Below are 22,047 nucleotides of genomic sequence, written 5' to 3'. Positions count from 1 at the left end.
CCTTCCAGAAATTACACCAGTACATAAAGGCTAATCTGGCTTTATATAAAGAAGCTATGCTACATCGCCAGCACATCTCTGCCTCACCTTTCAGGATTGATTTTGGATATTAAGTGTTCACTCGTTCGCACACTCGCACTTTTACGTTGGATGACAAGATTATCGGCCCACGTCGTTTGTTACCTCGTCACCATAACAAATTTGAGATTAAAAGACTTGTTATCCGAAAGGAAACGTGTCCATGCTCATGATCTTAAATGAATTCCCGGGTACTTCGAATGGAAGGAAAGTCAGGAAAATAATACATTTTCCATAGCCTCTTTTTTCTTCAACAGGAACTCTCCTAACAACTATGGTCCACAATCTTGCAACTGGTTCATGCAATAGCTATACATTTAGGCATATACGTCATCATACAATTTAAAGCCATACACATGATATTAGAGAAACTCCCAGATACTTCGAATGAGAGGAAAGTCAGGAAAATAATGCATTTTCCATAGCCTCCTCTTCAACAGGAACCCTTTCAGCAACTATAGTGGCCACCTGTTATTCATACTATCATACCGTCTTCTTATTATCCTCTTACATAATCGAAATTATTTTAATATATTAATTATCTATTAATAATCTCTGCTTCTATAACATGTCGGGAATCATCTTGTCTACCCGAGAGAGAATTGTACTGTGAATAAGTGAATAGATTTATTTTGTATGATGATGTATAGCTATTGTATGATTGAGTTGCCGGAAGAGTTTTTCCTGCTGATGCGCAGCATAGTTGCTAAGAGAGGTTTGTTGTATACAGATCTGATTATTTGCGAGGTCAGCAAAACATGCCTGTCACATGCGACACGTGATCACCCTTTGGGTCCCTCAGCGGCTTAGAATCAGGCAGAAGGAAAATAGAGACCAAGGGAGCAGGACGTAGTGTACCTACGTTCAAAAAATTATCAAGACAGTTGTTAGAGGAATGTTACAGTCCGAGTTACTGTGTGTCTGTAATCACTCAGCTCCTGCTAGACTTAACATGGTTGAGCTTCTACAATCATCATCATCATCAGCAGCAGCAACATTATCATTGTTTTCCCTTCTTTTTTCCCATTTTCCTCCTCATTCCTCTTTTCAATTTTTCCTCCTCTTCTCCTCCTCCTTCTCCACTTGTAGGTTTCATCTCCGTAATCCTTCATCCTCTCCCTCTCCGTCCTAGTCTCTCTCTTTCTTCTCCTCCTCCTCCTACGTACGAGAGAATGAAGCGAGGTCTTTCAGCAATGGCATTTAATCGAGGTGCTGTGCATTTAATCAAAGTTAACAACCAGCCATGAAAGTGACTGAGTAACGATCATTTGAGAGAGAGAGAGAGAGAGAGAGAGAGAGAGAGAGAGAGAACGACCGATCGACCGTAACAAGTGACGTGAAATGAAACCTAATGAAAAGGGTAGAAGAACAAGTACAAAATTACTAGGTGTAAGAGCTTCAAGGCCTTATAGTCAGTGTCCTTAGTGTGGTGTGGTGCTATGTTGTGAAGTCTGGCTCCGTCATGGTCGTGAAAGTCTAAAGGAGTGAGGCAGAAACGTCCCTCATATAAAAAGTAGAGTATCTATTATCTGAATAATATCGTGTGACAGTGGGCAGAATACTCGTAAAATACGTAACTGTAAATATTAGGGTCTGTCCTCTAAAGCAGTACTTCCCAACCAGGACTTTATGGACGCTAAAGGCTCTTGAAAGAAAATCAAGCTATCTATGGCAGCTGTATTTGTTGTTTGTATTATGATGATGATGATACAGGAGAAAGCATTTAACTAGCCACCGAGGAACGTTATGTTTTGCTGGTGATTTTTGTAATTTTCGCACATGTTCATTCGCTGCAACGTGTTGTCACATAACAAAACAAAATAGATAAGCTTGTGAGCTGGTAATGTGATGATATATTGCTATATGCTTGGTAATTAGGGACCCCCACCATTCATTCACTTTGTGCAGTGGATGCTTCAGCTGACTTTTCACTGTATGACAAGCCAAGTGGTTTAGCATCATTATATTTTCTAAGCCATACTATATTCCTTTGGTTCTAAAAATGCAAACATATTCATTTTGAAGTTTTTTATATGTACGAGTGAAACAGTGAAAAGAGATAATTGGGAGAGTCCTTTTTCTGGATGGGGATCGCTTCTGTAAGTGTAACTGTAACATTCCATATGAGGGTCACTTGAGGCACAAGTAGATGGCGAGATCACGCTGTTATTGAGCCACAATGGTTCGTATTCTGAATGGTAAAGAAAATGACACACTGACGAGAAACTTCTTGTATAAAAGAGTAAAGCGAACGTCCAATTTTTCGGCATAGAATGTTGAAATATATCATATATTACTAAAGCTTTTCTCACAGACTGGTGGAAACCATTTAAGAAGACGGTAAGAATATATCACTCTGCTGTAGAACGCTGTAAATATTAAACTTTATTGCTCTACTGCTCTATTATTCCACTGCCTCAAGCCCCTGCCATATTTATCTCTCTCCATCCTTGTATTTATATAAAAAACTTGCTATATTTACTACACCTGTATGTATGCTACACATGTATGTATGTATGTCGTACAGCCCATTTTTGCTCCTCTTCTTTCCCTAATATTTTATCATTTTTTTCCCTACTTCTCCACCTAGTAACAAAACAGACGTGCTCTCTCCCACAAGTGTAAGCATAATGTGATGGGAATTAAAAACATTTTCCTCTTGATTTTCTCTCTTCCCATGCCTGGCTTTCCTGGTGGTCTAGAGGATAGATCCCGTGAGAGGCAAGTGGAGGTTCTTCCATCATGCACTGCCATCAAGGGAATTATCTTGGCATCTACCTTTGAAGATGATTATTTGGTCTTCCCTTGGTCCTGTACACAGGTATGATTGGACTGGCTGTAACTGTTACTTACCTGAATCTAGTTCCTTCATTTTCTTTGTAAAAACAGAAAGGAGGAACTTGTGCACACATCTTAGTCCATTTCCTTTTTTCTCTTCGGAACTGTCCAGCCTTTCTTCCTACCGCTGTAGGGCTTTCCAGCCTTGCGCCATCCTAGTCCGCCTCTCCCCCCCCCCACCCCGTATTGTTTTTATATTTCTATTTATACAGTATAAGTATTGTCTCTGATATCTCCTTTTCCTCTTCTTTTTTTTGTTTTCCGTTTTTCTGTGTATTTCCCTTCTTCTTTTTCTTTTCCTTTTCTTTTTCCTTTTCATTGCTGTTATTTTCTTAATTCCTTTTCCCAGTTATGATATTTAATATCTTCTTTTTCTCTGGATTGTTTTCTTGTTTTCTCATAAAGATAGGGATGATGGTGACAGTATCTAACTCTTTCAGTTAAAGACGTCAATTCTCAGCTAAAACAATCCCTGATATAACTATATAACTAAAATGTGGCTTTGTATTGAAAAGTATGAAAACGGTTTCCCTTTTATAAGCTGAAATATGTTGTCCATACCAAGAATATAATTTAAAAAAAATTACATTGAAAAGATAATACGTGCAAGAAATGGAACAATCAGTAATCTTCCACAGGAGTGTCCTCTAATTCTTAATAACATCAAACTCAAGCCTACATCATCTTTCACCATACTTCGCGTTTCATTCTTTCGGGAATAATCCGTGTCTTCATTACCCTGCAGAGTTGTTGACTTCATACACGGGTTTCATTCTCCCCTGTATAGAGTACAACTCTCATGTGTGGGGAGGCTCCCCACATACAGCTATTCTCAACAAGGTGGAGTCAGAGACTGTTCGTCTCATTAACACTCCTTCTCTTGCTGGCTTCCTTCATCTTCTGTCTCTTCGCCACTCTGTTGCATCTTTATCTCTTTTCTATCGCTCCTTCAATGGTCACTGCTTCTCTAAACTGTCTGCTTGCATCCCGTCATCACTACGGCGAACACACTGCACTCGTCCAGCAACATACTCTCATTCCTTTTCTGTCCAGCTATTTAATGCAAGAGTTAACCGTTACTCCCAATCCAGTCCATCATGTATGTTCTGGAACAGCCTCTCTCTGTCTGTATTTCCTACCGCCTATGATCTCCGGTCTTTCAAACGCAGTGCGACTAGGCATTTCGAAATGAACGGATCTTAAATATGGCGCACTGTTATGTTGTTACCCTTCCCCGCCCCGGGGTGGCTCGGGAACGGGTATTGTTTTCACTTGGTTTGTATATCTATCTGTCTGTCTGTCTGTCTGTTAACAACTTAACGTGAAAACTACTGGTGAGATTTTGATTAAAACTACAGGGATGATGGGCTATGACCTTCTGATCACCTAATAAAATTTTGGGCTAAACTGGGCCAAGGCCCAGGCTGTAGACCCCCAGAAAATGTTTTTAATTTTTTTTTTTCCATAATTCCTTTCAAATTCGTCATATCGACATGAAACCATAACTTAAAGGTGCATCTTTCAAATTTGCATCCTATAACATGCTTCAGAACATCAGCTGGGTCACCCCCAAGTTAGCAAGTGGAGGGTCAATCTCAGGTAGCTCGGGCCTAAAATTTCAAATGGGCATGAAATCGTCAATTTTTATCCGATTTGCTCCAAATTTGATGTGACATCTTTGACTAGATATCCTGTTGTGTTTATAAGTCAACACTATAATGATTGCCGGGGACGGGTTTTCAATGCCTTGGTACCGCTTCTTGTTTTTGTATTTTCCTGGGGGGAACAATCTTGCAGGCTCCTGGCCTTTAGTTCCTACTTTCTTGCAAAAGAAAAAGAAAAAAAGAAAAATGCAGTATAAATCAAGAAACACTCAGAGTGCATCAACCTCACATCACAGATGATTTTAGGGCCGAACATTGACTTCGCTTGTTACCTTTACGTTTAATTGTTTCCAAAGCCGACTTATTACATTCTTTTCTGGCCGACAATACCCTTGAAGGCTTGGTTTAAACTGGATCAGTGCAGTCTGATTTGATTATGCCCTGTTACCTGCACCCGTTTCCTATTATTTTGAAAATCAAACTTCTTAACCCGTGCTAAATTTTCAAATCTTCCACAATGTTTGGCCCAGATAGAATAAACAAAACTGGAGGAGTAAGGTCGAACCTTTGACCTTGCCTTATGACCGTGATCTTTGACTGATTTTGTCCAAATCGAATCACTTCATCCCTGCCATATCTTTATCCCTTCCAAGTTTGATTTGAATCGGATCAACGCTGTTCAAGTTGGTATTGTTGTGTGACGCCAATGAGCTTTTGTTATAACAAAACAAGTGGCCAACCTCCGGGACGACACCCAACCCTTCCATCAAGTTTCGTTCAGGTTAGATCAAAACTGAATTATTTTAACACACACACACACACACACACACACACACACACAATATGGGAGTGCTGGAGAAAATGTGGGTAAATTTGTTTAGGTCAGACAGTTCCTTCGTTACTCTTCAATTTTTCTCATTCTCAGGCTTTATCAGAATGGGAGCAAGTAACATACAGTCTATACATACCAGAGAACACTGCTGGATAGGTACTGCACTGTACTTAACGGAACACTGCACGTACACCTGTACACTGTGTGTATAGTAGGTTGGACAAGATTGGCTCACATGGACAATACAGAAACAGTGAAGAAAAAAAAAAACAATAAAGACGATTAATCGCATATTTCACTTTGCTACAGGTATAAGGCCGTTAGTGTATATCTATAGACCAGAACATTTGAGAGTTGGCGACCAGCCTATGCCCCTGATAGAATTACGTAACCTAAGAATCACCAGTCACATCTTTTGGAATCGAACCTATACGCGTTGGAAAGTCCGGCGCGCCAACTGAGGTGTTCCTGAAAGTATGCCTACAGCCGCTGCAGTATCAAAAGAAACTAAACCCAGAAAAAAATGTAAAGGAGAGTCAAAGGAATCCAGTGGTCCCAAAATCATTACAGTTTTACTGCCATCCCGTTTGTCTATTATACTGTCTGCACACACACACACACACACACACACACACACACACACACACACACATCCTTCTATCTATCTATTCCCAGATGCCTTAATCCCATAAGGGGTGATCACAAACAAATCGCCTCCATGTCGCCCTGTCCCCCGCCATTTCATTACCCTGCTCCCAGCTCACACACCCCTCTCTCTTATACCTCTCCACTCCATCCCTTCATCTCATCCTTGGCCTCCCCCTCCCTCTCCTCCCCCCTCCACCTCATTCACATACACTCTCTTCGTCAGTCTCTCATTCTCCATTCTTTCCACATGGCCAAACCACCTCAATGTGTTTCTCCTAATGCTTCCTACATTCACATACACACCACAACGCTACTTCGCTTCCTCATTTGTCAGTCTGTCTCTCCATGTGACTCCACACACACACACACACACACACACACACACACATATATATATATATATATATATATATATATATATATATATATATAATCATCATCATCATCAGCAGCCATAACTAGTCCACTGCTGAACAAAGGCCTCCCCCAACCTTCTCCACGAACTCCTTGACTGAGCCAATCTTTGCCACGTTTTCCCTGCAAATTTCTCTATCTCATCTCTCCATCTCCTGTCTGGCCTTTTTCTGCTACGCTTAGAGTCTCTTAGTGTTCAATCAGTCAACCTCTTGCTCCATCGGTTATCCCTTATTCTTGGTACATGGCCTGCCCACCTCCATTTCTGTTCTTTTATAACTTCTATAATATCTTTGACTTTAGTCTGCTCTCTCACCCAAGTTGATCTTTTCTTGTCCCTTAAAGATATTCCCAACATCGACCTTTCCATTGCTCTCTGAGAACGAATTAATTTATTTTCCATCGATTTTGTGTTTCCATGTCTTACAACCATATGTCATAGCTGGAAATATACATTCATTAATTATATATACTTTTCGTTTCATACAAACTGGCAAGCAACTTTTCATAATGTCCCTATGTTTACCGAATGCTTTCCATCCAACTCTAATGCATCTTTATATATATATATATATATATATATATATATATATATATATATATATATATATATATATATATATATATATATATAATTTCGGGCGGGCTTTTTCGGCTAGCTCCTACGTAGGGCTGATTGGACCTTCGGCAAATATACCTAATATAATTTTTCAACATACAATGAACCCTAATAAATTATATACCAAAACACTCCCTGCATCATGCTGATTCAGAATATGTATATGTGTGGGTTGACCCTAAGGGAGCCGAATTAATACGTAACAAACATACAACACTCGCCTTTATACAGATAGATAGATAGATAGATAGATTCAAGCGCGCGCGCGCGCGCGAGCGAGCTAGCGAGAGAGAGAGAGAGAGAGAGAGAGAGAGAGAGAGAGAGAGAGAGAGCGAGAAAGAGATCGGAAGGGAAGAACAAAAGAAGCAGAAAAAGACAAAGAAAAAAGTGGAAAAATAAAAATTATAAAAAATGACCGAGTAAACATGAGGAAAAGGGAACTGAATCCAATGAAAAGCAACGCAGAGAAAATGGAGAGAGAGAGAGAGGGGGGGGGAGGGGGAGGAGCAATGAAGGGATTTATCAGTGGAGTTGAAGAGACACACTGACCATGAGAACAAAAAAGTGGAATATGAAGAAATGAAAAACAAAATGTGAAAATGGAAAAACTACAGAAACTGGGAATTTGAAAGTTGTTCGAGGAAAAAATAATGGCTGGTGGGAAAACCCTGTGGAAAAAGGGTGGAATTTTAACGGCCAGCTGTGTGCATGCAAATGTGCCAGAAGTATTCATCTCGGATAAAAATGAACCGAACGAGGAACAGTAAAAAAAACTCCTCACTGTTTTTTTTACTTTTCTACTGTATAGCTTCCAATGGCGGGTAAAATTAGAATCTATGTAAAACTAAATTTGCCGGTGTTATCCAAATTTCAAAATTTTATTAAGACAACTTTTTCTTTTCACTACGGTCATTTAATTTTGTTCAGCTTAGAAGCTATCTCCATTCAAAAGTTCGGTGTACTCCGATGTTGAGAGTAATCTGTCGAAAGTGAAGATCACAAGGCATTGCAGAAAATAGACCCTTAAATCAGTCGACGGTCGTGGTTGTTGCATTCCTTGAACTCCGTTTTTTTTCTTTTTCACAGGAGTAGGTATCACCGGTATGTTTTACTCACCAAGTGTGTGTTCTTACCTAATTGTTCTTACCTAACTGTATCTTTACAGGGATGAGTCAAGCTCGTACTGTCCCGTGTCTTAAACCATATTTATCGTACATATCCTTAAATTTGTGAATTGTTTTGGCACACACTATTTCATTCGCTAGTGCATTCCATTGATCAATTGCTCTATTTGGGAAAATAAAATTTCTTACGTCTTTATCACCTCTTTTTTTTTATGCAGTTTTTTGCAGTGTCCTCTTGCTGATACTTCTCCATACGTTAAGTAATCATTTATGTCTATTTTCTCCTTCCCTGATATGCACTTATATAGCATTATCATGTCACCTCTTTTCCTTCTCTCCTGTAGTGTTGGTAGATTCAGTTTATTTTAGTCTTTCTTCGTAGCTTAGGTCCCTTAAGCTTGGTATCCATCTTGCAGCGGCCCTTTGAACTTTTTCAATCTTGTCTATGTGTTTTTTGAGATGAGGACTCCAGACTACTGATGCATACTCCAGGGTTGGTCTGATGAATGATGTTATTATCTTTCTTGGCATGTCTTCATTTATGCATGTGAATGCTATTCTCATATTTGCAAGCAGTGTATACATGTTCCATACGTTCTCACTGATGTGGTCAGCCGGAGATAGTCTGTTATTGATAATCATACATAGGTCCTTCTCTCTTGCTGATGTGTGTAGAGTTTTATTTCCTAACTTATAATCCCAATCAGGTCTTTTTCCACTTTTACCAAACTTGATTACATGACACTTGTCCACACTGAATTCCATTTGCCATTTATTACTCCATTCATGAAGTTTAATTCTTCTTGTAGCTCTTTACAAGAGACTGTGTTAGTAATTCTCCTTTGTATTTTTGCATAATCTGCAAACATATTTAGATAGCTTTCATTTCCAGTGTTACTGTCTGTATCATTTATATACATTAAAAACATGATTGGTGCCAGCACTGAGCCCTGTGAAACTCTGCTAGTCACTTCCCTCCATGATGAGTAATTTCCCCTTAGTTCTGTTCTCATCTCTCTTTTTCTGAGAAAATCTTGCATCCAACAATACAGTTTGCCTCGGATTCCTCCTTGATGGTACTGTTTCCATAAAAGTCTTTGGTGTGGTACTCTGTCAAATTCTTTCTTGAAATCTAAATAGATACTGTCCACCCACCCTTCTCTTTTCTGTAATGTGTCTGTTACTCTGTCATAGTAGCGCAGTGGTTCCCAAACTGGGGGTAAATTACCCCCTGGGGGTAATTTAACGGTTTTCCGGGGGTAATGGAGAGGTGACAGAAAAAACGTTAAGAATCCTGAAAATCAGGCATTAGGATTAATGTTAACTTAGTATGTAAAGTTGTAAAGTAAACCAATTATAATTAATTAATAAAGTTAAACCGAATTACAATAAACATCAAACACTAATATACAGTACTAGGAAAGAAGAAATATGTATCTAAAAGTGTGGAAACTCAAAAGTATTTTGACAGGTATGCTTCAGGACACAAGTCACTCAGTAACCCTGGTGACTCATCTACGTGTGCAGTACGCGTCACTCACTCCCTGAGGCTGCCTCTATTCAGCGTTGACAGACGTGCAGTAATTATCGCAAATACAATAATTTGGCCTCTCGTGCTTCAGGCGATAGCATGCATGCGATAATGCAATAATTTTCGTAAGTACGTGACAGGTTCGTCAATAATAAGAGCATTTCAAATTATGGTAAAAATGCGATAATTTGGGTTTGAGAATCTGGCACCGCTGCCTCTATTTCACAGTCAGTTTCTCTGTGAGCATCAGCTGGGGTAGACGTAAGCTGGTATGTAGCCTATATGTTTTGCCCTGTGCAGTATAGCTACCATTACCTACTGTTACATCATTCCTATGCTGAATAAACTCTTCTGATACTATCTAGAATGCCATGAAATGATAAATAATTAATTCTCAAAGTTCACACTTTTTTATGCAGTTTTCTTCCTTTTTTGCAGATCAAACAATAAAATGTCCAAAAAGCGCACCTACTCTGACGCCTTTCTTCGCCATGGCTTTGTGATTTTACCTTGTGGTGGAGAGGATCGGCCACAATGTGTGATATGTCACAAAGTGTTGACAAATGAAAACCTCAAGCCATCAAAACTCTCAGCTCACCTCCAGAAGTGCCATCCAAATCTTCAGAATGAGGATCAGGCTTATTTTCAGCGCCGGGCTGTAGCACTGAAGAACATCCAGTTTGGTTCATCTGGAATTCAAGCCCAAAAGCTTCAAGCTGCGGTCGAAGCATCCTACTTTGTTGCATATAAAGTTGCAGAACAACAGAAATGCCACACCATTGCAGAGAATCTGATTATGCCTTGTGCGTACGAGATGGTAAGCAAGGTATGTGGGGAGGATCAAGCGAAGAAACTGAGTGCCATATCTCTATCAAACAACACAATCCGCCGACGAGTCGATGACATGGCATCAGATATCCTGTCCCAAGTTATAGCAGAGATCAAGCAAAGCTCATATAGCAAATTCTCCTTGCAATTTGATGAATCGTGTGACGTACGGTAGCTAGTTGTGCTGTTCTCCTTGGGTTCGTCCGTTACGTGCACCAGGACAAGATCAAAGAAGAGTTCCTATTATGCGAGGATCTGCTGACAACCACGAAGGGAGAAGATGTCTTCAATATCATCAAGAGTTTCTTTACCAAGAATGGATTGGATTGGAACAGCGTTCAACAGGTAGGGAAAGATTTTTTATATGAAGTCTTAATTAGTATAAATACAATGAATTACATGGCATTTAGTCATATACAGTTTTATGTATGGTATAAGTAGCTGTAGTGTAGCTAATATTTTGTACATGATCCACAAATAATATAGTGCCTGTCACACTGAAGTACTAAAGTACCAAAATAAATAAAATTTAAAAAAACCATATAATTATAATGCAAAAGATATGTAAGAATGACTAAATGAAACAATCTATAATTCTATAATAATTTTTCTTCTTAATCCAGGTCTCCGTCGATGGAGCACCGTCGATGATGGGTGGTCATCGTGGATTACGGGGCCTCATACAAGCTGTGAATCCAGAAATTTCTGTAGATCATTGCATCATTCATCGGTACTCTCTTGGATCGAAAAGCCTGCCTGGTAATCTGAAGTTAGTGTTTGAAGATGTGTTGAAAATCGTCAACTTCATCAAGTCCAGGGATGTGAATTCGCGCATATTCAAGGAGCTGTGCAAGGAAATGGGAGAGCAGTATCAAGTTCTGCTGTACCACACCGATGTTCGCTGATTGTCACAAGGCAAGGTTTTACGTCAAGTCATTGAGCTCCAAAAGGCTATTCAGGAATTCCTGGAACAAAAAGGATCTCCTTTTGCTACCAAGTTCACTGATAAGGTGTGGCTTGCTCGACTTTGTTACTTGGCTGACATATTTGCAGAGCTGAACAGTGGTAATCTGCAACTGCAGGGCCGAAACACGACTGTCATTGATGCCCATCAAACTGTGACTGCATTTCTGGGGAAACTGAGACTCTGGATTCGGCGCTTGGAGAAAAGAGTGATAGCCCAGTTCCCCATCCTAGACCAGTTTGTTGAGGAGAATAGTCATGATATTGGATCACTTCTGCAGACCATCAACGAAGAGATGAGCGACCATTTGAAGGGGCTTGAAACAAGCATGCATCACTACTTTCCAGAGAGTGACCAAGAAACAGTCAGTCTTCAGTGGATCATTCATCCCTTCTCTGTACCTGATGAAGCCATTCATGATAATGATTTTCCTGCAAAGGAGGAGTGGATCACAATGCGAGCCAATGAAGCCTTGAAAATCGAATTCCAAAACCAAAGTGCAGATTCCTTTTGGATTTCACGACTAGCTGACTCACCAACTCTGTCCAAGAGAGCCTTGAAGTTGTTGGTATCATTCTCAACAATGTATCTTTGTGAGAAGGGGTTCTCAACTGTGCTGGGGATGAAAACAAAAAAGAGGACTCGCCTGAATGTTGCAAACGATGCCAGGCTGGCACTTTCATCCACAAAGCCAAGAATTCCTCAACTAGCTTCAAGCCTGCAACTCCATCCATCCCACTGATATTCTTGACATCTTTGGCAATAGTCATTAGAGATGCACAATGTTAAATTACAATAAACAAAAGAAAATAACACTAGTGTTTTAATTTAGCCATATATACTACCCTGTTCGGCCCGTAGCACGGGCCGAACAGGGTAGTACTCCCGAGGGGAATGGGAATGCTGGTGATAGGGAGAGCTGGAGCTCCTGTTTCACTAGCTATCTAACCATCCCCCTTTGCTGACCTTTTCAGTGTGACAGTAACATGGAGAGTAGACCAGCATACTGTCCCAAACATTTCCTCTAACTATCTATGCACTACATCACATGCACTTTACATTTCACACAACGTATCCCACTACGTTACAGGGGTTGGCGCCAGCAAGGGCATGCGGCCAGAAAACTTTGCCCCCGCTACCTAGTGGCGGACTTCTGGGGGGAGGCGTGGCGGGGGTTCCGCCGGCATAGATCATGGGTCCAGGGCGAGATGGGGCTCTGGCCTGTGCTAGAGGGTACAGGGCATTGCGGTTCCCAGGCTGCCGCTTCCGCCCAATAGAGAGGGGTCCGAACCTGGGAGTAGCGCCCCAGGAGGCTGCCCTATCAGTGGGTGTATAATGGCGGGATAGTTGCAGTGCCAAGACGCGCTTGGAGGGTGTCCCTGCAGCTGTCCTGGCAGGGTGCCCCGAGGCCACTACCACAGCCACTGGTAAGCTGGTGGGCTAGGGGTCCCAGATCCATTGCCTGGACCTGGGACTGTGCAGTGAGTGGGACCTGTGCTGTGTCTGTCCCCATTTATTATTAATACTGAAGATGACAAAACTAAATAAGTTTCAAAACAAGCCTGAGGACAGTAAATCACCCATGGGGATGAGGGTGGGTTCATGGAATGTGGGAAGTTTGAGGGGAAGAGCAGGGGAAGTCGTTGAGGCATTCAGTAGGAGGTGGGTGGATGTGGCGTGTTTGCAGGAAGTCCGGTACAGGGGTGGATCAGCCAGAAAGATTGTTGGGAAGGACTGTTGCTATAAGTTGTTTTGGCAGGGGGGGACAGACGGATATGGAGGTGTTGGTGTGATGGTTGCGGAGAAATGGGTGGAATATGTTATGAATGTATTGAGAGTAAGCGATAGGATATTGGTAGTGAAAATTCTGTTGGGAAGAAAGATAGCTGTGATTATATCGGCATATGCTCCACAGGCAGGATTGGATGGATCAGAGAAAGATAGATTTTGGGATGATTTAATACGTGTAGTGGGTGGTATGCGGGATGATGAGATAGTGATTTTGGGAGGGGACTTAAATGGTCATGTAGGTGAAGCAGCACAAGGTTATGAAGGAGTGCATGGGGGATGTGCATATGGTCTAAGGAATGCAGAAGGGGAAAGGATACTCGAGTTTGGGGAGGCAACGGGCATGATTGTGTGCAACACATATTTTAGGAAAAGAGACAGTAGGTTAATTACGTATGAGTCTGGGGGAAATAGCAGTCAGATAGATTATTTTCTGGTTAGGAGGGCCGATAGAAGGTTAGTGAGGGATGTTAAAGTTATAGGAAGTAAGGAGTGTGTGCAGCAGCACAAACTATTGATTTGTGATATGGTGCTTAAAGAACAAGTGATGCAAAAGAGGACTTATGTACCTAGGAGGAAAATATGGAAGCTGAAAAACCAAGTAGTAAGGGATGCCTTCTATAGCGAGTTGAGGAGAGTGGTGGCTGAACAGGGAGCTGTAGACAGAGGCGTTAATGAACAGTACAGAGCCCTCAAGAACAATTTCTTGAGAGTTACTGATGTAACATGCGGCTGGACAAGAGGACCACCAAGACATAAAGTAACTTGGTGGTGGGATGAGGGTGTAGAAGCTGCAATTAAGGAGAAAAGAAGGCTTTTCCGGGAATGGAAGAAGGGTGGTAGCAAAGAGGAATATTTGGCTGCCAAGCGTAGGGCTAGGAGAGAGGTATACAGGGCAAAGTCTGAGTCACAGAGACAATTACTTGATAACCTAAATCATGGGGAAAGGAAAAATATATTTAGGGTGGCAGGTCAGGTGAAGAGGGATAATCGGGATATCATAGGTGAGCAGTGTGTGAAGAATGATGAGGGAAGGGTAGTGGTGAACAGTGAGGATATTAAAGATGCATGGAGAGAGCATTATAACCGGTTGTTGAATGAGGAGTTTGACTGGGACAGGGAAGGTTTGGAGCCAGCAGATCCAGTGTCTGGCCCTTGGCCTTTGATTGATACTGCTACTGTGAGTGAGGCAATAGGCAGGATGAGGGTGGGGAAGGCAGCAGGTGTGTCTGGGTTGACTGCCGAAATGTTGAAGGCCTCAGGCGATATAGGGGTGAGTTTAGTCACTGACCTGATAAATAGGATTATTTATGAGTGTGTTGTCCCAGATGATTGGCTGAAGAACGTAATTGTAAATGTGTATAAAGGGAAGGGTGATGCCCTGGAAAGAGGAAATTATAGAGGTATAAAGCTTTTAGATCAGATAATGAAGGTAATGGAGAGAGTTTTAGAAGGTATGATTAGAGAAAGAGTGAATATTGATGAGATGCAATTTGGGTTTATGCCAGGTAGGGGGACCACTGATGCCATATTCATTGTTCGACAGCTTCAGGAAAAATATATTGGTAGGAGAAGGGATCTTTATTTTGTTTTTGTTGATTTGGAAAAGGCCTTTGACAGAGTCCCTAGAGAGGTGGTGAAGTGGGCAATGAGAAAGCTTGGCTTGGAGGAGTGGCTGGTTAGGGTGGTTATGGCCATGTATGTGGGTGCTCACACCCAGGTGAGAGTGAATGGAGATTTGAGTGATGAGTTTTCCGTGAATGTTGGTGTGCATCAGGGGTCAGTCTTGAGTCCCATGTTGTTTATCATGGTACTTGAAGCCCTTTCACGTGACTTTAGAAACGGACTCCCGTGGGAGTTGTTGTATGCTGATGATTTGGTGTTGATTGCAGAGAATGAAAGGGAGGCGGAGGAAAGGTTTAGGAAGTGGAGAGATGGTATGGGGCAAAAGGGTTTAAGGGTAAATGCAGATAAAACAAAAGTGATGATGTCTAGGGTTGGTGGCGGTACTGTCAAAGACGAGGGAGAGTGGCCATGTGCAGTTTGCCACAAGGGCGTGGGAAGTAATTCCATCTTATGCGGTGTGTGTGATAAGTGGGTGCGTAAGAGATGTAGTGGTATCAGAGGTAGACTGCGAGATAATGCTGATTTTATGTGTACGGCGTGCCGGGGTGAGCAGGTGGAGATCGTCAGACGTGAAAGGATTGAACTTGCTGGTGAAACTCTTGAGTGTGTGGAAGAGTTTTGTTATTTGGGAGATGTTGTGTGCTGGAGGTGGGGCTGGAGCTAGCTCTGTGGCTAGGGTGAGAAGTGGTTGGAAGAAGTTTAGGGAGCTCTTGCCTCTCCTGACATTGAGAGGGCTCTCCCTACGTGCTAAGGGGTCTTTGTATGCAGCATGTGTTAGGAGTGTAATGCTGTATGGCAGTGAGACCTGGGCAGTGAAGGAGGAAGACATTCGCCGGCTCAGACGTACAGAAATGACAATGATTAGGTGGATGTGCAGTGCGTCCCTGCGTCCAAGGCCTGGAGGGGCTGGGTTTACAATGGAAGAGTTGAGAGGTAGGATGGGACTGGAGTGTATTGGTGTTGTGATGAGGAGAGGTAGATTGAGGTGGTTTGGACATGTGGAGAGGATGGGGGGTGATAATTGGGTGGGGAAGGTGAGAAGTGTTAATATTGGGGGTGGGGCTATGAGGGGTAGACCGAGAAAGACATGGGACGAGGTCATTAAGTGTGACCTTAGGGTTAAGGGACCGAACAGGGAGGCTGCAATGGATCGTGTAGCGTGGAGAGCCGCCATTAGGTGACCAAGGCTGACACATGCAAGCATGTTGGAGCCTTTAAAAACGAAACGACGAAACGAATTTGTGAAAGGGGTAACATGCTTAGTGTGGCATGTTAAATTGGGTAACAAGCTGAAAAAGTTTGGGAACCACTGTAGTAGCTCAACAGATTAGTAACACATGATTTTCCTTTTCTGAAACCATACTGTCTTTCTGTTATCATACTGTGTTCTTCTAGATGATTTACCCATGCTTTTCTTATAATCTTTTCTAATATCTTGCTTACAACACTGGTTAGTGATACTGGTCGATAGTTGAGTGGATTTTGTCTATTCCCCTTTTTGAATAAGGGAACAATGTTTGCTTTCTTCCAAATATCAAGTAGTTTACTTTGTCTCAAAGATTCCATGAAAATTAAAAATAATGGTTTCCTTAACTCCTTTGCACATTCATGTAGCACCCAACATGAAATTTCATCAGGACCATTTGCTTTTCCTTTGTCTAATTTATTTAACTCCTCCTGTATTTCTTTTTCTGATATTTGTATATCTGGTAGTATGTGTGGACATGCATGTTCCACATAATCCCTCTCAATTTTTTTTTCTGTAAAAACTGATTGGAAATTCTTATTTAGTGCTTCACAAATATCCTTCTCTTGTGTATAGGTGATTCCCACATCCGTTATGGATTGTATTTTATCTTTTATTTTGGTTTTGCTTCTGGTGTAGCTGTAAAATAGCTTCGGTTGATCACTGCTTTTATTTATGATGTCCTCCTCAAACTGTTTTTGGGTTTCCCTCCTTATTCTTGCATAATCGTTTTTTGCCTGTTTATAGTTGTTATATGCCCTTTCACTGTTGTGTCTTCTGTATCTATTCCACAACAAATCTCTCTTTTTTTTTTTTTTCACATTCCATACTCAACGATTTCTTTATTTTATTTTCTGCGTCTTTGTGCTGTGGGATGTACTTCTGGACTCCTATTTCATAAAGTTCACAGAATTTTTTATAAGTAGCATTTAAATCTTGTCCTTTAAGCTCCTGTTCCCAATCAATTTCTAAGACGTACTTCTTTAGGTCATGATAGTTTCCCTTTTTATAGTTTAGGCTCTTTTTGTAACTTTCATTGCTGTTAACTATGTCATATGCAATCCTGAAGTTGCAATACAGTACTGCATGGTCACTTTTGCCGAATGGAGGGTGGTATATTAAACTGTCAATATCGTTTTCTTGCCTAGTAAATATGAGAGCTAGTATTGAGGGTACATCGAGTCCTCTTTTTCTGGTGGTTTCCCTTACATGTTGCGTTAGGAAAAACTCCGGCACGAGATTCAGGAGCTTTTGGTCCCAACAGCTTTCTTGGCTTATTACATCTAGAGTATTCCAATTTATATTTGTATTAAAATCTCCAGTTAGTATAATTCTTCCCGATTTCTCTTCCATTTTTTATAGTAATGCTCTTATACTCTAAATTGTACTCTCCGCCAGGTCCTCCTAATGGCCTCTTTCCCATATGTTTGATCTGAGTGGCTTGTACAAATTGGCTACAATTACTTTCCATTCAGATGCATTGATCTCTACTGCAATCAGTTCTACTTGTGAGGGTATATCTACTTCTATTTCTTTGACTTTTAGATTTTTCGTAGTTAATATTATACCGGTAATTCCTCCTCCTTTTATTAAGTTCCTGTCTCTTCTCCATATATTGTATTCCTCTAAGTTTAGGATGTCATTTGATATCCTTGGTGTTAATTTTGTTTCAGTTAGGCATATTATATATGGTTCATTTTCTCTGACATAATCACTCATCTCTAATAATTTAATACCATTCCATCCACATTTGAATACATCAACTTAATCATCTTGTTTATATACTTATCATGACTTGGTTCTACTACCTTCCTCCTTTTTATTCCCTCCTGTTTATGTACCACTTTCGTACCTGCAATCCAATTACATTGTGTGTGTGTGTGTGTGTGTGTGTGTGTGTGTGTGAGAGAGAGAGAGAGAGAGAGAGAGAGAGCAAAATAATTCTAAAAGGTTTTCATCTGATTTTAACCAAACTTGGCGGAAAGTTTGAGGGTTAGATAAGGGGTTGGCCTTTCTTTTGTGGAACAACAGTCCAAAGTTCTTGGTCTCGGGACTAGGTCAATCTCTGACCAACAGAAACAACTCATAGAGTTTTTATCCAACTTATACCAAACATGGTGGAACAGGGTGAGTCAAATTGAGAACAGCAAGTCAAAGGTCAATACTACAAGGTGGGTTCAAAATACAACCCGTGTGTCTGTGTAAGGGCAAAATAACTAAAACACTTTTTCTCTTAAGTGACCTTACTGAGAAAGCTGATGTATAGGCATTAATCTGCCATTTTAATGGTTACTGTATAGGTATGCAGTAATTATAGGCAGTAGTATATATCTCATAGCATAAAAGTTACCACTTGCGCCACTTGCAATATCTGGTGCTCAGGTAAAGACTTACACATCCTCTAGCCAGAATTCATACACTGAATGTATGGCAAACATTTTCAAGATGATAGAGAATCCCATCATGCACCAGACACTTAGGGTAACTGCCAAAAGCCGGTTAGCCCATGTGAAAGAAGAATCTCCACAAAGTAGTATACATTACTGAAAATCTGGTATAGCAGTTAGAGAGCCAGAGAGAACGATAGAAGGCAGAAGGACGCTTAGGAGACAGGGTAGTGTAGGAGGTTAGCCGTCATGCTACGTTACTCTGTACCACGATATAACTGTCAAAATAAACCCCGTTACCCAAGAATGTCCATAACTCACCTCACCAATGACACAAGATATACAGAAGGGCCAGCAAAACAGAGCAGCACCTTCCTCAAGCTAAAACCTCACAACGAGCTATCCAACACCTCACGACTTCATACTGGTAACAACGATTCTTCATATCATCCATATTATCAATACTGGTTTTCACCTATCTACCTGGCTACCTACGTACCTCCCCTCCTCATCTTTATCAAGAGAGGGTCATCCATCTAGCTGACCAGTGGGTTAGCAGCCTATGCCTAATCAATCCTAAGAGATTTATTACGCAAATTATATCTCAGTGTTATATCGTCCATCCCATAAAGGTTGGACTTAATCCCATAAGGGATGGCCTTATTCCCATAAGGGTTGGCCACAAACAAATCGCCTTCATGTCATCCTGTTCCATGCCATTTCACCGCCCTCCCCGCTGCTTACACACCCCCGTCTTTCATATACCTCTCAACTCCATCCATCCATCTCATTCTCGGCCTCTCCCTCCCTAGCCCCCCCTCGCCCCCCTTCCACTTCACTCACACTCTCCTCATCAGTTCCTCACTCTCCATCCTCTCATGGCCAACCACCTCAGTATATTTCTGCTGATGCTTTCCATCACATCCACATCCACAACACAACGGTCCTTCATTTACTCATTTGTCATTTTGTCTCTGCATGTATTCCACATGCTGCTCTCAAATAACTCATTTCCACTTTTCTCACTCTTCTAACAATGTCTAAGTTTCATTTCCATACGTTGGACTTGGTATCACAATGCTATCATGCAGCAACATTTTTACTTCCAGGCTCACTTCTCTACTTCCTATTACTGCCCTTTCAAAGAACCAGCAACCTTTCTTCCTTGTTGTACCATTTCAAGTGCTTCATCCTCCAAACTTCCATCCTTACTCATCACACTACCCAAGTACTTTAATGCACTCACATTATTCATTTCCTCCTCATCCAATCTCACTGTGCATTCAGTGACTTCAGTTCTCTTGAAGGCCATTACTTTACTCATCCCTTCATTAACCTTTATATTCAGTTCTTGCATACTCTCCCAAACTCATTCACCAAGCATTGCGTTTCTCCTTCATCTTCACTTAACAATACAGTATCATCTGCAAACAACAGTACAGGAAGTTTCCAAAAGCTGCCCTCTGATATTGGGGCTGCTCCGACACGCACTGCCCTACCTTGTACCTCTCCTATAACCCCCTCTATATACGGACTGAACAACCATGGAGACAAGACACATCCCTGTTTCAATCCAACATTCAAATAGAAAAGTTCACTCATATCACTATCCACACAGACTGTAGCCTTAGCACCCTCATACATACTCTTCACAGCATTCAGCAACTTTCCATATACTCCATATATTCTTAATACTTTCCACAATCCATGTCTATCCACCCTGTCATATGCTTTCTCCAAATCCATGAAGGCCGCATACAACTTCTTTCCCTTCTCTATAAATTTTTCCACTAAGGACCTAAGGATGAATATCTGATTTACACAACCTTTTCCCTTCCAAATACCTCCCTGTTCTTCTCCAACTAATTCCTCCCTGTTCTTCTCCAACTAATTCCTCTGTTATTTCCCTAACTCTGTATCCTACCATATACTTTTAGTATTACAATAAAAAGACCAACGCCCCTATGATTACCACACACTTCTTTCTCCCCTTTTCCTTTGTACTTGGAAATAATTTTACCTGACTTCCAATCCTCCGGGCTCTACCTTCCTCCCAGACCAATCTGCACATCTCCCATATCCATTCTTCTACCATCTCTCCACTATGCTTCAGCATTTCATCACACACTCCTCAATTCCAGGGGTTTTCCCCATTTTGCTTTATTCATTGCTGCCACAACTTCCATCCTACTGATGTCTTCCTTCCTTCTCACATCCCTCCTTCTCCCAACCTTTCCCCAGCCGCTTATACTCGCATTACTTTCATTCTTTATGTTTATCAGTTCCTTAATATGTTCTCTCCATCTGTTCACTTTTTCTCCCGTCTTCACTATCAATCTACAATTTTTATCTTTCACTCCCCTACTAACTTCTTAATCACCCTGTCTAACTCTCTTTACCGCATTCCTGAACATTATCTTACATTCCCTCCACTTTACACTCAAATTCTTTCCAAATTCCTCTTCCACTGTCTTCTTACTCTCTCTTACTAATTTTTCATCTCTCTCTTCCGTCTTCCTTCATGCCTCTGCTTCCCATTCACTCACTATATGTTTTCTTCCTTTGCGCCACAGTTTGTCTCACCTCTTCATCTTTCCTCTTCGTTCCACTATGCTGTTCCTTGCACCTTTTTTCGTCGTCTCTTCACCCCACACAGCACAACACATGCTGCACAGATTTCTTCTGTGGATATCCACCTCCCCCATCTACTCCAAATCATAATTATTTACCCATTCGCTCCTCCACTTCTCTCTTATATTCTTCCTTTTTTTCCCCATCATCTTGCAACCTCTCAACAATCTTTGTTTAGAACTACTCTCTTCTGTCCTTCCCTCTTTCTATTCCTCCACTGCACTTGAAACTTGACTTTCATCATCACCAAATGGAAGTCAGAGAGTCCATTTCCTCAGCCTCTGAATGCTATTGCATCCATTACATTCCTTCTCATTTTGTCATCCAAACAATCACATAATCAGTCACTGCCTTCCTTTCAGTCAGTTAACCACCCACCCTTCTCACCATTTGCCATGTATAACCTGTGGATCATTTTGTGCCTGAAGAGGGTATTGGCTATCACTAACCCCCTCCCGGCACAAATGACCAAAGCACTGCCATTCTTATCCACTCCTGCAGCTACACCCCAGCCTCCAACTACCCCATCCACCTTCGCATTCCCTACTTTTCCATTCACATCTCCTATCAAAAACACTTCCTACTCATCTCAAACTTTTCCATGCACTCTTCCACATTTGCCCAGAACTCTTCTTTCACTTTGCTTGTACTATCCTGCGTTGGCGCATACACATACACACAATCGCCCAATTCGCACTTTCAGTCTTACCCACATAATCCTTTAACCAACTAAACGATACTTTCTTATATTCTCCTTCAGTCTCTTGCACACAACAATGTCCACACCCTCTTTTGCCCTCTCACTCTTACCTACTCCCTCGCATATACCCCATTCATACTCCCACTTTGGTATTCTTTTGCATGTTATTTGTTTCTTTTCAGTATACAG

At 41.3% G+C, this 22,047-nt stretch overlaps 1 pseudogene; it reads left to right on the top strand.

The window, feature by feature from the left end:
* Positions 1 to 4,457: 4,457 nt before the first annotated feature.
* Positions 4,458 to 12,222, top strand: LOC145416225 (protein FAM200C-like; annotated as a pseudogene).
* The last annotated feature ends 9,825 nt before the right edge of the window (positions 12,223 to 22,047 follow it).

The sequence above is a fragment of the Coenobita brevimanus genome, chromosome 105 (assembly GCF_032717465.1).
Source record: "Coenobita brevimanus isolate Jiangsu-jjx chromosome 105, ASM3271746v2, whole genome shotgun sequence".
NCBI lineage: Eukaryota > Metazoa > Arthropoda > Malacostraca > Decapoda > Coenobitidae > Coenobita > Coenobita brevimanus.
The sequence above is the reverse complement of the archived record's forward strand: the minus strand, read 5'-3'. Positions and strand labels throughout refer to the sequence as shown.